At 44.2% G+C, this 21,208-nt stretch overlaps 1 protein-coding gene across 6 annotated transcripts in view; it reads left to right on the top strand.

The window, feature by feature from the left end:
• Nckap5 (NCK-associated protein 5) overlaps positions 1–21,208 on the top strand; it is a 913,274-nt gene that overhangs the window by 194,625 nt on the left and 697,441 nt on the right. For 3 of the 6 annotated variants that reach the window (XM_063272672.1, XM_063272674.1, XM_039091163.2), the window contains exon 1: positions 14,545–16,909. The exons of the other annotated variants lie outside the window; for them this stretch is intronic. The gene's annotated coding sequence lies outside the window, so the exon portion shown is untranslated. Of the gene's footprint in view, positions 1–14,544; positions 16,910–21,208 lie in introns of those variants that run through there. 6 annotated transcript variants of the gene reach the window in all.

The following is a 21,208-nucleotide window of genomic DNA, read 5'->3' as shown; positions in this document are numbered from 1 at the left end:
ACAGCTATCATTATGCCTACCAGTAGAAAGATTTCTCATTTTTATTGTATGTTTAAGGGATTTAAATGGAGGCTGGAGGGATGGTTGGGTTAATAAAAATGTTTGCTGCTTTTGAAGAGGACCCCAGTTCAGTTTCGAATCTGCAGTGGGTAGCTCAAATTCACCTGGAACTCTAGCTGCAGGGGATGCAATACTATCTTCTGGCCTCCAAGGGCATCTACACAAACACACACACATACACACACACACACACACACACACACACACACTCATCAATTCACATACCCATACAGATACACACAGACTCATCAACTCACACACACACACTCACTAGCTCTCTCTCTCTCTCTCTCTCTCTCTCTCTCTCTCTCACACACACACACACACACACACACACACACGCACACACACAGAGAGACAGAGAGAGAGACAGAGAGACAGAGAGACAGAGAGATACAGAGAGAGAGGCAAATAAATCTTTAAAAGTAAAATACAAAATTTAGAAGTATTTTAATTGCTTCATTTTCTCCAACTTAGGAAATGATCTTAGATGTAGCTGTAATACCAAGCCTGTGACCCTGTTCCTTCCCCTTCATTGCTATCCCTGTCTTACTGTAGTACCTCTCTTAAGCTTTATGTGGAGTCCTGTATACATCTGTTTTGGGGACTGGTCAAATAGCTATGTGGAAACAGCTATGATTACTCTGTCTCTGTGAACCTTTCTTTGCAGTGGATGGTATGATATGTTCCAAGTAGAATCACAATGTTCTTATGCAAAGTTTCTATGTCATTCCAATGAGTTCTACTCAAAGCAGTGTTCAAACAGAAGCCCTGGTGCCCGCTGGTATTTCAGCCAAAAGAGTAAATATTTGGAATAGACACACTGTGGTAATATTTCTTCTCCTGGAAAGAACATTGATTTCTTTCATGCCCCGTTGTCAGAGGCTGGCACTCGATACCACCTGTGGCTCACAGTGGAATTTGAGTCCAGGTTGGTATTTTCTTTTCTACTACTATGTGTGAGCGTGCAAGCAGGTGTGGATGTCTATGTCTGAAGTGCTGAGTGAAGAAACCACACTGACTCCATTAGCCACTCAGGTTACATGGATCCCAGAGGAGAGCTGAGCAGAACCTTTATGGCCACAGCATTCTCCAACAGTGATTTGTTTGAAAGTGGTGGGTTCTTTTCCTTTCTAATCGTCTGGTTTTATTTATGTGTATGTGTGCTCGCCAGCTTGTCTGTCTGTGCACTACATGTGTGTGGGTGCCTGCACAGGCCAGAGGAGGGTAGGGTGTCTGATCCCTTGGAACTGGAATAACAGGTGGTTGTGAGCTGCCCCATGTAGTGATGGGGAATGAGCTCCTGACCCCTCTAAGAACTGTGCATGCTTAAACATGGAGCCATTTCTCTGGCTCCTTAAAGCATTTAAACTCTAGGCAAATCTTCTCAAGCGAAATATCACCTGCAAGCCCAATTTAAAAAAAAAAAGTCAAAGCAACAGGGGTCAGGAAATAGTCCAACCATGGTCTAAAACAGCCATTGTGTTTAACTCTACACTTAAGTTTATTTAATTCTCAAAGTAAATGCATGTGGTAGGTGTTGGTTTTTAAAGATAAGGTAGCCCAGGCTGGCTTTGTATAGACAGGATGGGTTTCCTGCACCACCATGCCTGGTTCATGCATGCTAAGGCTGCATGCCCCGCCCAGGTGGACATTCTTTACATACTCCTTTTCAGAGAGTTTAAATAACTTCTCAAAACCACTGTCTCCCAAGTGAATGATCTCTCTGTACCTCTAGGCCTAAAGCCAGAGCCCATGCCTGAGGCCACAGAAGCAGAACTTTTACTGTGGGGGGGGGGGGCGCTGCTCCCAGGAATCATTTCTGTTTGATCCTCATTCACTGACTCTGTCTGGAACTTCTCTCATGCCCCCCAAGCACCAGAGAGCACACAAAAGCATATTTTGTTGACATGTAACCGTCAAAGAGAGATTGTTAGTCACTTTCTAAAATCTCTCTTTAAAGAGATTTGCTTTTTCAAACTTACTTGTGCATGTGTAAGAGAGAGAGAGAGAGAGAGAGAGAGAGAGAGAGAGAGAGAGAGAGAGAGAGAATGAATGAATATATGTTATGTGGACATTAAGAAAGTGCCCAAAGGGGCCAGGAAAGGATGTGGTCCCCTGTCACTGGTTATAAGTGACTATGATTCTAGCTACCCACCAGGGACTTAATTTGGACTCTCTGCAAAAGGACTATTTGGTCTTAATCACCAGACCATCTTTCCAACCCCACACAAAGTCCATTGTTAAAAAATAACTGATTGGTGTAAATTAAAGATTTATTTATTTAATTTTCTGCAGGCTTGTCTCACAGTTACTCTGTGCTTCTGAAGATGTAGTGTTTTACCTATAGCCAGCCTGCCTGCCTTCCTTCCTTCCTTCCTTCCTTCCTTCCTTCCTTCCTTCCTTCCTTCCTTCCTTCCTTCCTTCCTTCCTTTTTTTACTTTTTGAGCAAATAAGGCTACACAATATTTTTTAAGAAGTGTTGGTATTGATTTTACATTTATTGTTACATTTCCTTTGATCTTACAGCTAAAGCTACGTTAATATTATTCTCAGTAACCTCACAGATCAGTAAACACCAGTGTCTCATCCACCCTAGGATGGGCTTGAGAATCAAAGAGCTACTACTATGAATAATTCACTTGTGTGTGTATGTGGGGTGTGCGTGCACTGTGTATGATGGAGGCCAGAGGTCAACCCCAGGTATTCTTCTGGTGCTACATATCTTGTTTCATTAGAAAAAAATTAATATTTATTTTTAATTTAAAATTGTGTGTGTGTGTGTGTATGTGTGTGCGCGCGCTTGCGTGCACACGCATGCACTCCTATGTAGAGATTTATGTACATGAGGGCAGGAACCCTCTGGTGCAAGGAGAATGTGGAATCCTGCAGAGCTGTAGTTCCAGGAGCAGCAGCTCTATTTAGGTGCAGCGTTTAACTGTTGAACGATCTCTCTAACTCCCACCTAGTTTCTGAGACAGGGTCTCACTGGCTTGGAGCTCACTGATTTGACATGGCTGCCATCTCTACCTCCCTAGCACTGCAATCAGGAGGACATGCCTTTAAACCAGCATTTTTAAATGGATCAAACTTAGGTTCTTATGCTTGCTGCAAGTGCCTTTCTGAGGGAGCCATCACATTAGCATAGCAGATAAGTGGTTATAGGCAAGTGCCTTGGAACGTGATTGTTTAACCCTTCCATCCCTGTCTCTCATCCAACTCATTCTCTTAACCTCACTCTTGTATGTCCTCTTGCAATGTAAGAAGGAAAAAGGGTGATGTGTGCAGGCTGCAGCGATCCCTTCCTGCTCAATAGACCCTGCCTGTCTCCACGTCTGTGATGTCAGCTGTGTGTCTCCCCATCCATTATCTTGTGTGCCTTTTAAATGCACCGTGTCTCTTTATCCCAGACGCAGAACTGAGTCTTTGGAGTGAATGATCCAACTGCTGAGTAGATGGATTAGAGGGAGAAACTAAATGATTACAGGATAAGAGTTGTTGCAGGTACCTCGTGATCTCAGACATCCTGGAGATTAAATAAGCTCACAGCTCGTAGTATTGTACAAATGAGCATGTGTCATCTGAAATCTATCCTCTTTACTGTTCTAGCCTGTTGCTCACACCCTACCTGAGTGAAAGAGTAATTAGAGCTGTGATTAGAATCTCGACTTACTTTTGACTCAGCCCACATGTTGTGATACTTACTGTCTTCTCAGCCAAGAGTAGCACGGGGCTGCATCAAGAAAATAATGCGTGTATTAACCCAAGACAGCTTGTATTTGCGTTCAGTCTTCTTTTTGTCTTCTCTAGTCCTGTGGGCTTTACGGGTAGCATTGTCCATGGCTCTGAAGTTGTGCGTGGTGCTGATCCATCCACGTATGTAGACCCCTTACCTTGGAATCACTTTTGAAAGTTGTCTGTCAACCCTGTGTTGAGTTAAGTCGTGCTTTGAAGATACAGGGAAATATCTCCTTTAACAAAGCCCCGCTATGGAGGTGTGGGATGAAGTTAGTTCAGTTGGCAGAGTGCTTGCCTGGCATGTAGGGAGCCCCGTGTGCTGTCCCTAGTACCACATAACCTGGCGTGGTGGTGCATGCTTGTGATCTCAGCGCTCAGGAGGTAGAGGTGGGAGGATCAGAAGTTCAAGGCCATCCCTCAGCTACATAGTGAGTTGGAGACCACTTTCAATCACTTGAGATGCTGTCTCATAAAGCTAAGGGGGGGGATGGGAGGGGGGTTAGCAATTCAAAACAAGCAAGAGACTACAGTTTAGGTCTCTAAAGCCTGAGTGCTGGGTGGGCATGGCATTTTGCCTTCACAGAGATACAAGATTCCCCAGAGCTCGCTGACTAGTGAGATTGGCTGTATCCATGGACTCCAGATTTTATTGAAAGATCTCGCCTCAGTGAATAAAGGGGAAGCTTGATCAAGGAAGATTCTAATAATGACCTCAGTTTTACACATGCACACACACACGTATGTGCACTCATACACATGTGTTGCTATACATGTATATATATATATACATATATATATATATGTGCAGAGCACATACATACACGTGAAAAGAAGAAAATGAACGAAACAAGGCAGGAAGATTTCAGTAGAAAATCCTTCAGTTAACCATTCAATCAAGAACTGTTCTCTGTTTTTCTCCTGTGTTAGAGTATTATCAGGTGCAGAGGCCCAAAGTTATAGATACTGGGTCCTGGGCTGCTCATATCAGATGATGTTTGGTTGTCAGAACTCTTTCACAGTGTTTTGCTATAACTTGGTGGCATTTCCCAACACTGCGTGATCGTGGAGGGAACTGAAGAATAGAGTTGAGTCCTATGGTATGGCTACTAAGCCCTCTGACCCAGGGCATCGAGCTCTGTCCATATCCTTGAGCAATGCATCTCACTTCTTGTCCCCTGGTCTGCCCTGCTCTTCAGTGGAAACAAAAAGAAAGTCCCATTGCAGTTATTTACAGAGGGTGGTCACAGGTTCATCTCTGTTAGCATTCACATTCTCTGTATCAATGATGCTTGAAAGCAAACATTCTTAAGATAAGTGACTTTTCATTTCTTATCACCCGTGGCCCAGCCAAATAGAAAGGAATACACAGCTCACCTCATGCATCTGCGCTTACCATTTAGAAATGCTGCCCTCTTAATCTGAAGTATCCCTGTAGGTATTCTCGGAATTTAACTGCGGTGTGTAAGCCGTGGGTGTGGGGGAACCATGAAGGAATGCTTACTTTGGAAGTCATTTCTAAATATTTGTAAAACCCTTCACCGGACACACAGCCAGATTCCGTTTGGAAATCCTGTTCTCGAGTTCCCAGATTTTCCCCACATCTGAATGTGCCCACTGATCAAACCAAACACCCAGAGCACTAGGAATATAAGGACACCAGATGCGAAGCCCCAGAACCCTTGCTGGGCGATGTTATGAAGACTTGGGTTCCTGGGGACGTTTATTTTATCGCTCAGTTATTGTCTACAATCTGCCATCTACTCAAAGGTTTCCTTGGCTTTAATGCAATTTTTCTACTTTCTGGGATATCACTGTTCTACTGAACACTTTCCCACCCAGACAGATAACAGCATTTGGTGACAGCCTTCGGTTTCATTACCACCAAGAAGTCTCGCAGGTGTCAGGTTTCTCTGTGTAGGCTGATCTCCGACTATGACTTATTTAGCCTGTTATTTATTGGCCCATAAATTCCGTTTGCCTCTGCAAAATAACTCACTAATTCTTCCAGCATGAAAAGCTCCAAAGATATTTATCAACACACTTGTAAGTAATATAGCTGAGAGGCTCCTGCTCTATTGTAAGTCCATTTAGTAGGGAGATCAGTGGCCAACTGAAGTGTGACTCGAGTTCCAGTTTTCAAGGTTTCAGGCTTGAGGGGTATTCAAAATTGAAAGGAATAAGATTGTTAAGGAAAGTATCATCCCAGGTTTCTTTAGGAATCTCAGACGTGAAGCTGGGGGATACATAACTTACTTTTTGACTAAACATGAGTACCTGAGCTTGATCCCCAGAACCCACATTGAAAACACGAGGCATGCTGGCAATTGCTTGTAACCACTGGGGAGGGAGAGAGAGCTGGGTCCTTGGGCTCACTGGTCACTCCAGACTGTTTGGTAAGTTCTAGGCCAGTGAGAGACCTGTCCCAAAAACATGGGTCATGCTCAAGAAATGATTGTGGTTGATATCTGTCCTATCTATATATGAATGCACACGCATCTTCACTTACACACATGTAAGCGTGCACACACATGAACATGTGTGTGTACGTACAAGGATAAGAATATGAGAAAGGTCCCTATTCAGCAAAAGGCAAGCCTTTCATATAATTCCTGGGCTGAAACAGCAAAGAGAAAACACAATCAGTATCTGAGCCCAGTTAAGATCTAATTTATGAAATTAAATGCATTAAAACTTTCAACAATTCAATGAACTTTTACATGAACTTGTTTGTGTATTTCAGTATTAATTGTGCAGTATATTTATTAAGAACCACAGCAATGTTCTGATTCTTTGAGCTGTCAATTCTCATATAGGAATTCTAGTGTAGGAAAATACATAATGTTGCTTCTCCTAAGAGTTGAATGTTTGTGGTGTGTTTGTATGTAGGTGTGTAATGTGTATGTGGATTAAGACCATGCATGACCAGGCAGAGACTAGGGGTTGACACTGAGTGCCTCCTTTTTGCTCTTGACACCTTGTTGTCTTGAGGTAGGGCCTGGAGTCTCCCAATGGATCTAGAGTTCATCAGATGGCCAGGCAAGTCCTTGGGAGTCTCTTATCTCCTGAAGTGTGTCTAGCCTTCTATGCTGGTTCTGAGAACTGAACTTATGTCCTCATGTGTGCCACAAGTGCTTTACCCACTGAGCCATCCCCCAGCCCCACAACGGTGTTTAAAAGAAAAGTAAGATGGCCAACAGTACAGCTGTAGCTAAGGGCATGCCCTCACTAGGTTCAAGATGTTATCAGATGCATAAAGGAGAGATTCCTGTCATACATTACACTCAACGTAAATATGTACTAATTGTGGTGTATATTCCAGTTCTGGGACTTCATTAGTGACAACATCACTGCCATGTACGACTGAGCCCTTGCAGGAGAGAGTCTTTCCGGACTTAGACGTCAGTGAAATCAGTGTACTGTCTTTGCATCTGGATCTTGACACGGAGTGAGCTTGGTTGTTTAAACCTTGTCTCACAGGGCTAGAGAGAGGGCTCAGTGGGGAAAGCACTTGCTGCACAAGCATGAAGACCTGAATTTGAATCCTTAGCACCCACCTAAAAATCCAAGGGTGGTGGCGTCCATACCAGTAGCACCGGTGCTGAGTACGACTTTGGAAATTAGTATGGAGGGTTCCCACAAAGCTGACCATGGAAATAATATGTGATTCATCTGGACCATTCTTGTGCATATACCCCAAAGACTCTGTGGTCTACTTCGAAGACATTGGATCATCTATGTTCATTGCTGCTCTTTTCACAATAGCAAGAAAAATGGAGCCAACCCTGAGATTGTGTTATTTACTGAAAAAAGCTGTTTCTAGTTGTGGTGAGGCTCAGCCTTAGCACACACCTTTAGTCCCTCTGGCTGGAGCACAGACTGCCCTCAGTACACACCTTTAATCCCTAACAGTGACAAGAAAGTTGATTGACAGACACATCCATGTCTGAAAGTGATATCTAACTGAGGGGCAGACAAAGTGATGAATCAGAGGAAGATTTGACAGAACAGGATATGCCAACCTTCATGAGAAGGGAGAGGAAAAAGACCCTACTTAAGACAGAGCAAGCAGAAAGAAGAAAAGGAAGGAGCTGGTTTTACTGGGACAGTGATACAGAGACAAGCTGCAGAAAGAGAACAGGCTAGACACAGGTGAAGGCAGAAAGAGGCAGATGATTAGAACAGACTGACAGAGATAGTTTGACCTCAACGAGAGGAATTCAGGAGAGGTCTAGGGAAGACAGATTAAATCAGTTAGCTTGGAAAGGAAGTTTGAACCAGAACAGATGAGTTGCCCAGCCAACTGGAAATGAGAAAGAGTTAGCAAGGGTGAGCTTACTCAGCACTAAGTCTCAGAGGCTGAAAACATTCTAGGCCTAGATTGGGTTGGACAGAGGCTGGAAGCCTCCAGGTCTAGGCCTAGGTTAGCAGACTGAGGCAGTAAGCCTCGGAGACAACAATTACAACAGCAGAGTGAAAGATACTTTACACAACCTAGCTACCCATCCGCAGATGAAGTGCTAGTGGGAGTGTGGGGCATATATTTGATGTAATTCTATTTATCTGTAAAGAGAATGCAATTAGAATCTACAGGAAAACAGATAAAAATGGAAAAGGTTCGACTAAGCAAAGTGACCCAGTGTAAAGGATGAACAGTGCATGGGCTCTCTCATATGATAATCTCGGCCTTTGCTAACATGTCTACAAAGCGGAAGTAAATATGAATGAAGACCAGGAAGTAGAGGATCTTGAGACTGGGAGGCAGGTAGGGAAAAGAACCGCTTTGAAGGAGCGTGGAAGCAGGATACTGGGGCCAAAGGGTACAAAAGCTATGTGAAGAATGAATGGGGGGAGAAGTAGCCAAGTCCATGTGTATGAAAATCCCATTTGGAAACCAGGCACTTGTGAGCTAATTTACAGCAAGGTAGTTTAGCAGGTAAAGACGCCTGCCACCAAACCTAGCATCCTGAGTTCGATCCCCAGGTTCCACATGGTTTTTCTCTGATCTCCAGATATATGCCCCTCCTCGGCGCAAATATGTATGTTACAAAAATAAACCATACCACCCTCAAAGCAATAACAAACACCAAAATAACATGAAATTCTTCGTGTCACACTTCCCAGACCATGCTAATCTAAGATGGCAAAAGAAGTCAACAGTGGTTAAAACCGTCTTTTAGAACTGCCTGTCTTGACCGACCTTCTTGACAGTGTTAGGAGCTGAGTCAGTGTAGGAAGTGGCTAACTGTGGTGCTGACTCTGTCTGAGGTTTAGAGACCATAGGCAAGGAACATCCCAGCAGCCTGTAAGAAAGCAGGACTCTCAAGCTCTCTGATGCTTTATTCGGGAAACTGAACAGACCCCAGCGTTTGGGCCTTGCAGGATTCCTATACCCAACATTTGAGGTTTATTTTCTCTGACCTAACTGGTTCGGATAATGCCATTTCTGCTTTTCACGCTGTTTTGTGTTGTTTTGGTTTGTTTTAATCTTGTGTGGTAGAAACATCATGAATAATTGATGAGTATTTTTATTGTATTTCATGAAACTATAATGATGGTGGGTTTATTGTAGGAGACGAATAATGTGGTTTATTAGTTGGGCTGTTCTTTTGTAAACTCAGTTGTCTCCTCTTCAAAGTTTAATGAGCTTTCCTGTGATGACGAACTCATTTGGTATTTAAAGAAATTTGTTCGGGGCGCTGGGGAGATGCTTCAGTTGTAAGGACTGCTTGCTGCTCTTACAGAGGACCTGAACTAGGACGACTCACAAGAGGGAGCTCAGTCACATTTAACTCTAACTTCAGGGAATCCTATGCCCTCTGCTGGCCCGCCGTGAGTATCACACCTATATGCACATACCCACACATAGACACCTATGTACACATAAGTAAAAATAAAGGAAAATTTAAAATAGAGAAGAAGAAAATTTGTGCTGGACTTTGTCTGTGGATGTCTAAGCAAAAAAATCAAGAAATGTTGTCATCCCAAATTCAATGATTTGGGTGTTTATCTTCCATGATCAGTGTGTTTAATGGCTCTGTTCATTAAAGAAAAGATAAATATACCTTCGTCAGGCTGGAAATCGTAGACTAGGAGAAAGGGAAGATTTACTTAATTGTATTATGAGTCTTGGTGTTTCTCCTGCATGTAAGCCAGTGATCGTGGAGGACAGAAAAGGGAATCTGACCCCCAAGAACCAGAGTTATTGATGTCTGTGAGCTATTGTGTGGGTGCTGGGAATCAAACAGAGACCCCTTAGAAGAGCAAACAGACACTGCTCTAAACTGCTGAGCCATCTCTTCAGAGCCTAAATTTATTTTTCTGAAGACTTACTTTTGGACCTATCTTTCAAAAATTTTGGTTCATACGCTGTGTGAAATGGAACCCTGGAGGGCTTATTCCTTCTCCAAAACAAAGAGCTTAAAATACTTAACGAATCATGGAATTTATTAATTAATTCAGAGTTCTCTTTATCATCTAAAATGGTAATTTTACCAAACTTTTATTAAAAATCACTATAATCAAGCTCACAAACCTGATTTTACATTTTCTATTTTGTTCTTGTTATAGCAACATGTTTGGGTTTGGATGTTTTAAATAATGTTTTAATATCTTGTAGCACAGCACTTCCTTAAGGGCCTTGGGAATGAATGTTTTTGCATATTCCTTCTTCCATATGAAATTTACCGTGATTTTTTTTCTTTGCCCGCAACCCTCACTTGCCCAAATAATCTTTTTATTTTTGGATTTTTTTTCCCTTTCCTTTTTTCCCTTCAGGGATTTTTTTTCATGTTTTTTGGGTGACCATATGCACAGTCATTTCCCATCACTCTTCTGTCTCATAGGCATAAAAGATGATTGCTCATTTTCTGTGCATAGGGTCCAAAATACCCCTCTCCCCAACACACACACACACACACACACACACACACACACACACACACACACACAGAGGTGGGGAGGGGAGAGGAGGGGGGGAGGGGGGAGGAGGGGAAGGGAAGTGGGAGAAGGAGAGGGAGAGGGAGAGAGATTTGTATTAAATGCTTTTTGTGTTTACAGTTCTGGTTACTGACAATGTATGTTTCATAAACAAAACCTATCTGTTATTTCAGGAATGACATTTTAGTTACTCTGTATCTTGTCCTGTTTTCCATTTGCCATCTTTGCATGTTTTGTAGAGAACTTCAGTCAGCGCCCATTGTGCTGGGTGCTTAGAATGTTCTTTCTGTAATCAGAGTTCCTTTTCTCTGATGAGTATGCATGCATGTGTGCGTGAGTGTATGTGTGCATGGGTGCGTATGCATGCTCGCGTGTGTACGTGCAGGAGTACTTGCACATGCATAGGCTTGTGTATGGAGGTTTGTACACATGGATGTCGTACCCACAGAGGCCAAAAGAAAGCTTTGGAGCCCTGGAGCTATAGTAATTTATAGCTGTCAGCTCCTAGAGCATGCAATGTTCTTCACTACTTAGCCATTTCTCCAGCCCAACAAACTGTTGTCGACTTGCTTATCTGGAAGCCACTTTCTACAAATACCAACTTCACGAACTCTATACAGGTGCCTATTTGACGGCCCAAACCTTGTGGAAAACAAGAGACTGTTCTACTTTTAACATGGAAGCTCGTCTTCTGTAGGGTCCATTTGTAGACCACTTGTCTAATCCAGGGGTGCCCTACCTTTTGGCTTCCTGAGCCTCTTAATTTTTTTTCTGTCTTCCTATAATAAAATACTCTGGGAATGAATGGCAACCCAAGGGAGACAAGATTTATTTAAGAGTGAAGTTCATCATGGTGGGGATGTCATGGCCGCAGGAGCTTGAAGAAACTGGTGCCATCCCATCCACAGTAAGGAACAAAGGGACAAATGCTTGCTGTTTCTTGACTCCCTCTCTTCACTTTACAGTCCAGGCTCCCAACTGGAGAATGGTGCCACTCAGGGATCTCCTCCCTTCATAACTGTGATCAAGTTAACCCCACATAGTCATGCCTCGAGGCCTGTCTCCCAGGTAACTCTATCTTGCCAAGTTGACAATTAACTTAACCATCAGTCTCCTCTGGAGTTTCTCTTTGATGGCATCCTGGAGTCTGCACCAATGCTCTTCTGACCTGGCAGAAGCTCATTACACTATGCCTTGCAATTTTCTTTGTCAAAATGCTTTGAAGAGTGTTTTCATCCTTTTAACAATGTTAGGTATTTGATAGAGGCTTATTCTCCTTCCTTCAGGTTTAAGGAAACTCCAGAAATAGTGTTTCTCTCCTACCTCTGAGCTGAGAGGTTTTGCAGAAATGAAGATGATTCTTCTCTTTATGTGTGTGTATACACGCGTGCACCAAAGGTTACTAAAGGAACCAAAGGTTAGCCTTAGGTTTCATTCCGCAGCCACAAACCACCTTGAGTTTGGAGGCCGGAACTCTCATTGGCTTTTAGCTTCTACGTTTGGTTGGGCTAGCTGGCCAGGTAGCCCCAGGGATCTGCCTGCCTCTTCTTCTCAAGGACTGGTAGTCTAAGCAGGTTCCACCACACCTGAGTTTTTGACAAGGTTTATTGGGATCAAACTCAGGTTCTGATGCTTGTGTAGTCTGCACTCTACTTCCTGAGGCATCTCCACAGTACCCTGGTGACTGTAATTAAGAGGTTCTTGGAGGCCTGGCTTGTATACTTCTAAGAACCCCTGGGCAGCATTAACACTCCTGACCCTACAGAGCAGCCTTTGAGGGACAGGGTTAAAAAAACTTTTCAGCTGTTTGCCAGTTTGGTGTTGGGGTTTCTGAACTGCATGATCATAAGATTAAATCTCCATATCTATTTTAAAATTTTTATCAAAAAATAAAATCTTGGCTCAGTGTGTCAAGATGCTTGTCACTGAGTGTGATAAGTTGAGTTTGATCCCAGGGACTCACACGGTAGAAAGAGAGAACTGACTCTGTAAGCTGTCCTCCCTTCTCTTTATGTATACATACACACACATGGACACACACAGACAAACACATACACACATACACACACATACACACACACGGACACACAAACACACATCGACACACACACACACATACACACATAGACACACAGACACATGTGGACACACGCATACACACAGACACACACACAGACAAACACATACACACACAGACAAACACACATGGTCACACACACATGGACACACACAGACAAACATGGACACACGCATGCACACACAGACACACACAGACATACATGGATACACACACAAATACACATGGACAGAAACACACACACAGACATACACACAAGGACACTTGGACACACAGACACAGACATAGACACACACACACACACACACACACAGACACATACACAGGAATACATGGAAACAGACACAGACATAGACACACACACAGATACATGCACACACACATGGACACACAAACACAGACACACACACACGGACATACACATACACACACACACACACTAAATAAACATATGCAATCCTTAAAAGATGTTTTTTAAAAAGCATTGAGAAAGCTATATTATTAAAGCTATCTTTAAATATTGTTCATTTCAAAGTCTCAACTGGATCTTAAAGCATCAGAATCTTTTAGCTTAGAAAAACTGTGAAACACTGGCTCTAGTATGTGGAGGTCCCTGAGTGCTGGGGAATAAATACCATGACTTTAGAGTTCTGTTCTGCTCTACAGCGTCTCTATGGTTTCTTACTAGAACCTAAGTCCCTGCTTTCACTCTATAAATATAGGCACATGCGGGATAAAAGGGGCATACTTCACGTATCTTATCTTTCAAAAGGGAAGCTTCCTCAAGATTAAGGTCCGGGAATGTTAATAACATTTGCAGTTATTCTCAATAGGGCAATAGCTGCAGTCACCAGATACTTGTCACTGCGTTTGAACATGGGCCACAGAGGTGCTAAAATCTGCCAAGACTGCATGCTAAAGAGACAGGGAGAGAGAGAGAGAGAGAGAGAGAGAGAGAGAGAGAGAGAGAGAGAGAGAGAGAGAGAGAGCACGAGCCAGGTATGGGAGGTACATACCTGCTGTTCCGGAACTACAGGAAACTGATGCCAGAGGATTGTGAGGTGGTACACTTGGATACAAGGCAAGACCTTGTCTCAAAAAAAAAAAAAAACCACAACCGAAACAGAAGACCGGAGGTCGTGGAGCACTTCCTCCTTCTAGCTAGATGACAAGATAAATGATGCAAGCCATTTCTAATTGGGTGCAGAAATCCCTGGGCAGTCAGCAATTAGTAGCAACACTGTGCCATTTATAATGTGTGATGTCCTTAATGCCCCATGTGCTATGTGTTACTGCGTTAAAAAGTTCTAGAAAAAAAATCTAGGTTTGAAAACAGAGCACAGGGCTGGGGAGATTGCTTGGCGTTTAATCAAGTGTAAAGACAAGATTTCAGAACCTCCGACTCGAATAAAGCCAGACGTGGTTAGTACCTTAAACATCTGTAAGCCTGGCATTCTCGCCGTGAAATGGAAGGTAGAGACTGGGAAATCCCCAGAAGTTCGAAAGCCAGCCAGCCTGCAATACACAGTGAGAACAAGAGACAGTCTCAGGGTGGACGGTGAAGACCTGCAGACAAGGTGGCCCCGGGACTTCCACGTGCCTTGCCTTGGCACAGGTGTGCATGGCTGTAGTCATGGGTTCATTCCTGTGTGTGCTTATCCATCAAGATTTTATCCCAAGCAAAAAGAGACACAGCATGCTTGAATGTGCAGAAATGTCAGTTTCCTGACAATTTCACGGTCACTATGGGATGTCAGCCCACTGAGCTCAGATCACATTCTTAGGAGCTGATGGGCAGATCCTGAAGGGACTTTCTGCCTTTGATCATTGATTGACTTAAAAATGTCTATAGCCACACCAAGGGGTGGGCATTAGCCATGGGTCATCAATTTATATTGGGATGGTGGCAGTCGCTTAGGACTTGTCAAACCCCATCCTCAAAGTGTCATAGTGGGCTACAGATGCTGTTGGCCTTAGAAGTGCTCTGGGAAGCATGCACAAAAATCTCTTCAAAAAATTGCTTCGAAGACTCACCAGACTATGCTTCCATAGTCTCCTGAGCTTGGAACAGGACCCAAATTAGATGCACAGCCATCCTGGGGCTGTGTTTTGCAATTCAAATACACCAGTACTTTCCATGACAGCCTCTCCAGGGGCTCCCTAGTGGTGGGGTCCTCTGAATGTTCATACATAAATGGGAATCTTTGTTCTCCGGAGCATGAAGCTAGGGGAATTTGTATAGAAAGAGGGCTGTACTAGCATGTTTAAGAACTGTGCTTTGGTGGTAAATTCAAACTTTGATGGTGAACAAAAATGTCTCTAATAAGCGGCTTTCCAAGGGGACTGGTAACTGATACAGTTAGGGTGGCAGTTTGGTGAAGCCCTATAGCTTGCCAGTCTCTCTATGTTAGCAATTGTCCATTCATTACGTGTTGGCAATGCTATGTTGGAAGAGAAGTTCTGGGGTGACTAGGAATGTACAGGAGAGGCCCCTGTTTACCTTCAGCCCAGCTGGCTTGGCCTAAACTCATTCCTTTGGCCAGTGAAGAATGTGGCTGGGCCACATGACTTCTCCTCTTCCTTATCTTGAGAATAGGTCCCAGGCAATCACGGCTCTCTTCCTTCCTCCCCCACTTCTGTTCCTTTTATTCTCAGTCTCTCCTCCTCTCTGTGGCTTTTAAAAGAGCCTTTACTGAACTGTCCTGCTGGATCCCAGGCAATTTCTCTATTCATTAATTTTATGTCACTTCAGTTCTCTGAACAGTCACTTACATTTGTAGCACTAATAAGTCCATAAAACATAGTCAGTTTGCACCCCGGAGACACCTTTGTTCAGATGTTCAGCCTTTTGTTTCCCTCAGACAAGGTCTCCTGGAGCCCAGACTGGCCTGAAACTTATAGTCAAGCATATTCTACACTTGTAATCCTCTTGCCACAGCCTCCTAAGGGCCTGTAGGCATGAACCATCATACCTCATCTGTACAGTGCTGGGAAGAGAGCCCAGGACCTCATGCATGCTGGGCAGTCTCTCTACCAACTGAGCTATAACCCCAAGATGCTCAGCTTTAGACACAGCTGTTGAGCCAACTTTTCATGAAGCCCCATGGAGTGGCCCGTCTCTTTGGTTTACTCTCTGGCAATGCGGCCTGTCTGTGGAACTAACCTGTGTCTGAGCTGGTCCTTGAGCACAGCTCCACACAGTCAGCTCATCCTTCGGTTGCCAGCTCCTAAGGTGGCCTAGGAGAGATGCCACCTTCAGTGTTACTGTGTTGATTACCATCTGGTTGCTGTGATCAGGTACCTGACAGAGTACCTTAAGGAAGAAAGGGTTTATTTGGGGGCTCAGTTTGAGGGTACAGTCCCTCATGGTGGGGAATCATGACAGCTGGATTTGAGGCAGCTGGTCATACTGGATCTGCAGTCAGGAGGAAGATAGAGTTGATGCTGGGGTTCATCTTACTTTCTCTAGCCTTTGTACTCATAGCGTCCTGACTTAGGATGGATCTTCTTACTTCAGTTAACCTGATTTTAAAACCTCCCCCCTAGACATCCAGGAAAGTTTGTCTCCTAGTTGATTCTAGATCCTACCAAGTATTAACCATCACAGCCACTGTCTTTGGGAGCTCTGTTTCTGGACATTCTGTCTCTCCCACACAACCCTATAAGGTGAACCTTCCCATATTCTGTACCCCCGGTAAAAATGCTCAAGACTGTCTAATTTCATCTGTCTCTGAACTAGACTTCGAGGAGTGGATTTATCATTTCTTAGCTCTCACTGCCCAGTGCAGTAGACACTCAGTCTGTGTTGGGAGGAATGGATGGTGGGCACTGGGTCCTGACTAGGTTGAGCTAAATTGAATAGAGCAGGCACACCCATTCATGTCCGAGAGGTGGGATTGAATGCAGGTGATGTAATAGCTCTTGACAGGGTAGTTAAATATTGACAGGCAGTAGGAAGCACACCAAAGCTGGTCACACAGGGAAGCAAGGGCTGACAGTGCCTGTCAGATCACAGGGCTGAGGCTGAAAGTGGTTGTCGTGATCCGGGTGGCCCAGCTGAGGTGGCTCTGTGTGTATCTGTCTGTTGCTTCTGTAGAGGTAAGGTTGGAGTCGGGCTAGGGAGCTGAAGGCTGGCTAGAAACCATGGAACATAGATTCTGTACCTGTGGGTTGGCGACAGCTTGGATTCCAGATGACCTCTCTCTGGCTACCCACTCTTGTATACCTCAGCTGGTCATTACCTAAGAGATGAAACACAAATTCTTACCCAGAAGACTGGTGCTTTATTTAATGCATCCTCTGAGACATGAGTTGCTGGTGGCTTTTTCTGAATTCCTACGACAGGAATTCATCCACATGACTTCATTTGCTGGTGCACTTTGATGGTAATGATTAGAGACGTGTGCGTAGCATTCCAATTAGGAGGTCATAAACAAGTTCGCTCCTACCTGGGAGCTGTTTTACAGATTTAAAAGTTGGAAGGGGAGGGGAAAGGGAGAAGAAGACATCAGGCGACACTACAAGTGGTAATGTGGAAGGAAGGCTCACAAGGAAGGAAGGGGCAATATTGTGTGATCTAGAAAAGACAATGGAGAGAGGTGGTTTGGGTGAGCCTAGCCCTGAACTGAGATCAGGGCTGTGTGTCACGTTGATTGGGGAAAGGGCCCCATGAAATTAGAGAAAGATTTCAGTCAGCAGGTCTGGCTCAAGTGAGCCTTTTAGGAAGGAAGAGTTGATGTCCTGTTTAGAACTAAATAGTCCTGTGCAGTTAGAAGAGTAGCCAGGGAATAACTCTGTTTCATTAATTCACCAGTTGCATGTATGCATGCATGTGTTCATACATGTACATGTGCCTAAGTGTGTGTGTATGTGTCAACCTGCTTCTCCACCTTACTTCCTTGAGACAGGATCTGCTGAACCTAGAAGTGGGCTAGCATTTAGCATGTCCCAGGAATCCCCGTTTCAGTTGCCTACAATGCTGGGGTTACAGGTGTGTGCTTGCAGTCATGCCTGACTTTTTATGCAGGAGCTGGGAATTCTAACTCAGGTTCGTCTGCTTTTGCAGCAAGCATTCTTACCCACCCGCCAGCTTCATTCTTACCTGACATTTGTGAGAGGGAGAACATGACAAGTGACAAGGGACAGCAATGCGGGGAAGGGTGCCAGGTGAGGTGGTTTCTATCCAGCGAAGGCGGCTTTCTCTGTATGAACCCCGTTTCTGTTTCCCCTGGGAATTTTGTGGAGGAGACTGAGGATGGGCGGATCTGTCTAACCTTGTCAGTAGCACTTAGACACCAAGCTCTCCTATCTCATCTCCCCAAGGGATGATGATAAAACAGAGGAGGAACAGGAGAGCACCACTCCTCAGAAGTGACAGGGAATGTCAGCATTTCTGTCACAGTCCCCATCCGATGTGGAAATAAAACAAAGTGGTCTTTGGACATTTACTCTGTGAGTGTGTGTACACACACATGTATATCTGTACACATCTTCCTATGTCTACATAGGTGTGTGTGTGTGTGAGAGCTTTAGCTGTTGTTCTTCAGAACCCATCCACCTTTTCTTTGAGACAGGTCTCTTATTAACCCTGGAGCTCCCTGATCCAAGTAGACCAGATGAGAAATGCCAGTGAGCCCCAGGGATCCTCCTGTCTCCGCCTCCCCAGTGCTGAGATCATAGGCACAGGGGACCATGTTGAAGGTTGTATTTTATTTTTAATGTGGGTCTTAGGAATCAGATTCAGGTCTTCATGGGTTCCTTATGCCCGAGCCTAGGCCTAAGCCTGAGCAATCTGCTTACCCCTTGCATTCATTTCTAATGATGTTTTCTCTGTAGAGAAATGAGACTTTGGGGCAAAGTTTTTCCTTTTTCCTTTCAGCTGGAATTAAATATGTCCTCAGCCTGAACTTACGCTGAGGGGTACAGAATTCCTCAGCTTCGTTCCTACGCTGCACCACTTAAATTATTTGTTCTATTTGTCTTTTTAAAACTCTTATTTCAAAGCTATTCATTATAAGCACATAGGGCAGCGGGCTCTTCTAATTCTGTTATTTTGGGACTTCGTGAAGAGATATTTCCCACTGAGAAGCTCAGAACTACAGAAGCCACCTTTGGGTTGGGTGAGGGAACGGTGTGAGTTGGCATATGCCACCCAGGTCTGTCTTCTATTAGGGGGAGGCTGGGAAAGGCAAGACTATAACAGAAGCCTCTCTGAAGTATGTCTCTGGATCTCGGCTCACCCAGACCCTTCTTGGAGCTACATGTGAGTGAGCCGTTCATTAAAAAGGTTCCAAGAGCCTGGCTCCTTGGTTTTGGAGGAGCTCTGAAGTCTGGATTGCAATGGATGAATATCTGGTGCCCCAGTCACTTTTCCTATTACCGCGACAGAACACCCTGAGAAAAACAGCTTAAGGAAGGAAGGGTTTGTTTGGCTCATGGTTTGAGGGTGCCCTGGCAACCATGGTGGGTCTTCCCAGGAATGGCTAATGCCAAGGAATGCCCAGGAGCCTGTCTCCTTGGTGAGTCTACCCCTCATCAAGTTGGCAGCAGATATTAAATGCCTCACCTGGGTTCTGAGTGGTTTGTTCTTCTTGGTTCTCCAAGCCAATCTAGGAGATGAAACCTATTGTCTCTTTGACAGTGAAGCCAATTGAGATTCTGGGCATGTTCAGTGGTGTCTCATAGTTGATTCGATGCGGAAGTGGAATCAGATGTCTATCCCCTAAGGGAGCTGTCAATCACGTAGCCACAGAGACAATCCCCCATACATTCACCAAAGAGAAATTTGAGGTGTGGCAGCCTCCAACAGCTCCCTCTCAGAGACTGTTGTTGTCGAGCCCAGTTTATGAGACACATAGTCTTACACTACACATGTTTGAATGAAGTGGGTATCCACATCTTTGTATGTATGTGTGTGTGTTTACATGTTTGTATGGGGAGGCACATGTATACATGTATGTGTGCATATGCATGTTGAAACCATGGGTTGACTGTTGACATTCTCTTCAGTTACTCAACATCTTACTTGTTCAGACAGATCTGACACTACATCTGAGGCTCACTGAATCAGCAAGGCTGGTTGGCCACTTAGCCCAAGGACATCCCTGTCGCATCTCCCCAGCACTGGGATTTCAGCTGAGCTCTGCTGTACCAAGCTTTGTACGTGGGTGCTGGGGTCTGAACTCAGATGGTCACCATTGCATTTGTTTTGTTCAGCAAGCCTTTTACCTATTGGCCTTTCTCTACTGCCTGGACATCTCTCCCCACCCACCCCCCCCATTCTTTCTCTGGCAAATTGATCTTAAAGCTCATGACAAAAAAAAGTCTTCATGTTAAAATTTCTATAAGAAATGTGTTATCCTATCAAGTACCTGAGGCCCTTTATGGCCCTTACTAGGTGAAATCTCCCCACTTAGGTTAAACAGACTTCTCACGTCGAAGTTGGCATCTGTTTTCCATTCCCATTGATCCCCTTTCTGCTCACTTGAAATGGCTGAACAGCTGGTCTTATTCATGGTATAATGGCGCTCCCACTGTTATGGCCCACTTGACCCCTCGAGCTGGCTTTCTCTTCTCCAGGCAAAATCACACCAGGGTTGTTCCGCCTCGCTCCCAGGTCCTGCTTTCCCATCTCTTGATTTACACTGTGTTTCTCTCAGTCTTTCCACTGAAGGACCACAAGGACAATGGCTTCATCTCTGGGAGCTCACAAAGCCTGGGGCTCCCATCCCTAGCTCACTGATTAGTGTTCAGTGTCACCTCTCCGCTGGGAGAGACACCTGCCACCAATCTGGGAGTTTCTGGGCCAGTGTGGCTGACTGACCTACTGAACTTGCAAAATCAACCTGGGAAAATGGGTCAAGGGTTGATGAGTAACTGTGACATCTTAATAAGAGCCTTGCGGGCTCACCTTGCAAGACAGATGCACATGTGTTGGAGGGGGGGCAATTGGGGTTAATGAGAAATTGTCCTGTGTGACTGTTAAAAATCAGGAGCTGGCCTTCTGGGAGGATCTAATCAGAGTGCCAACTGTTGGGGGTCATTATTGGAACACAGAGGAGTCAAGTGGAAGGAAATGCCCTGTGGTCCTTACTTGAGAGAAAGAGAGAGAGAGAGAGAGAGAGAGAGAGAGAGAGAGAGAGAGAGCCCTTTTTATTTTGCTTTAAAATATGCTATGAGAACTAAAAGATTTATATTTATGATTCATTTCTAAAAGGATAAATTTAAAAGTGATTTTTAATTTTAAGTTGTAATTATTTTGCACTATTTATGTATGTTTTTATGTATTGTGTGTCTGTCTGTCTATCTATCTATCTATCTATCTATCTATCTATCTATCTATCTATCTATCTATCACCTGTCATGTGTATATATTCACATGCCAAAGTGCAGGTATGG

The sequence above is a fragment of the Rattus norvegicus genome, chromosome 13 (assembly GCF_036323735.1).
Source record: "Rattus norvegicus strain BN/NHsdMcwi chromosome 13, GRCr8, whole genome shotgun sequence".
Classification (NCBI taxonomy): Eukaryota; Metazoa; Chordata; class Mammalia; order Rodentia; family Muridae; genus Rattus; species Rattus norvegicus.
Note: the sequence above shows the minus strand (reverse complement) of the source record. Positions and strands in the feature narration are given on the sequence as shown.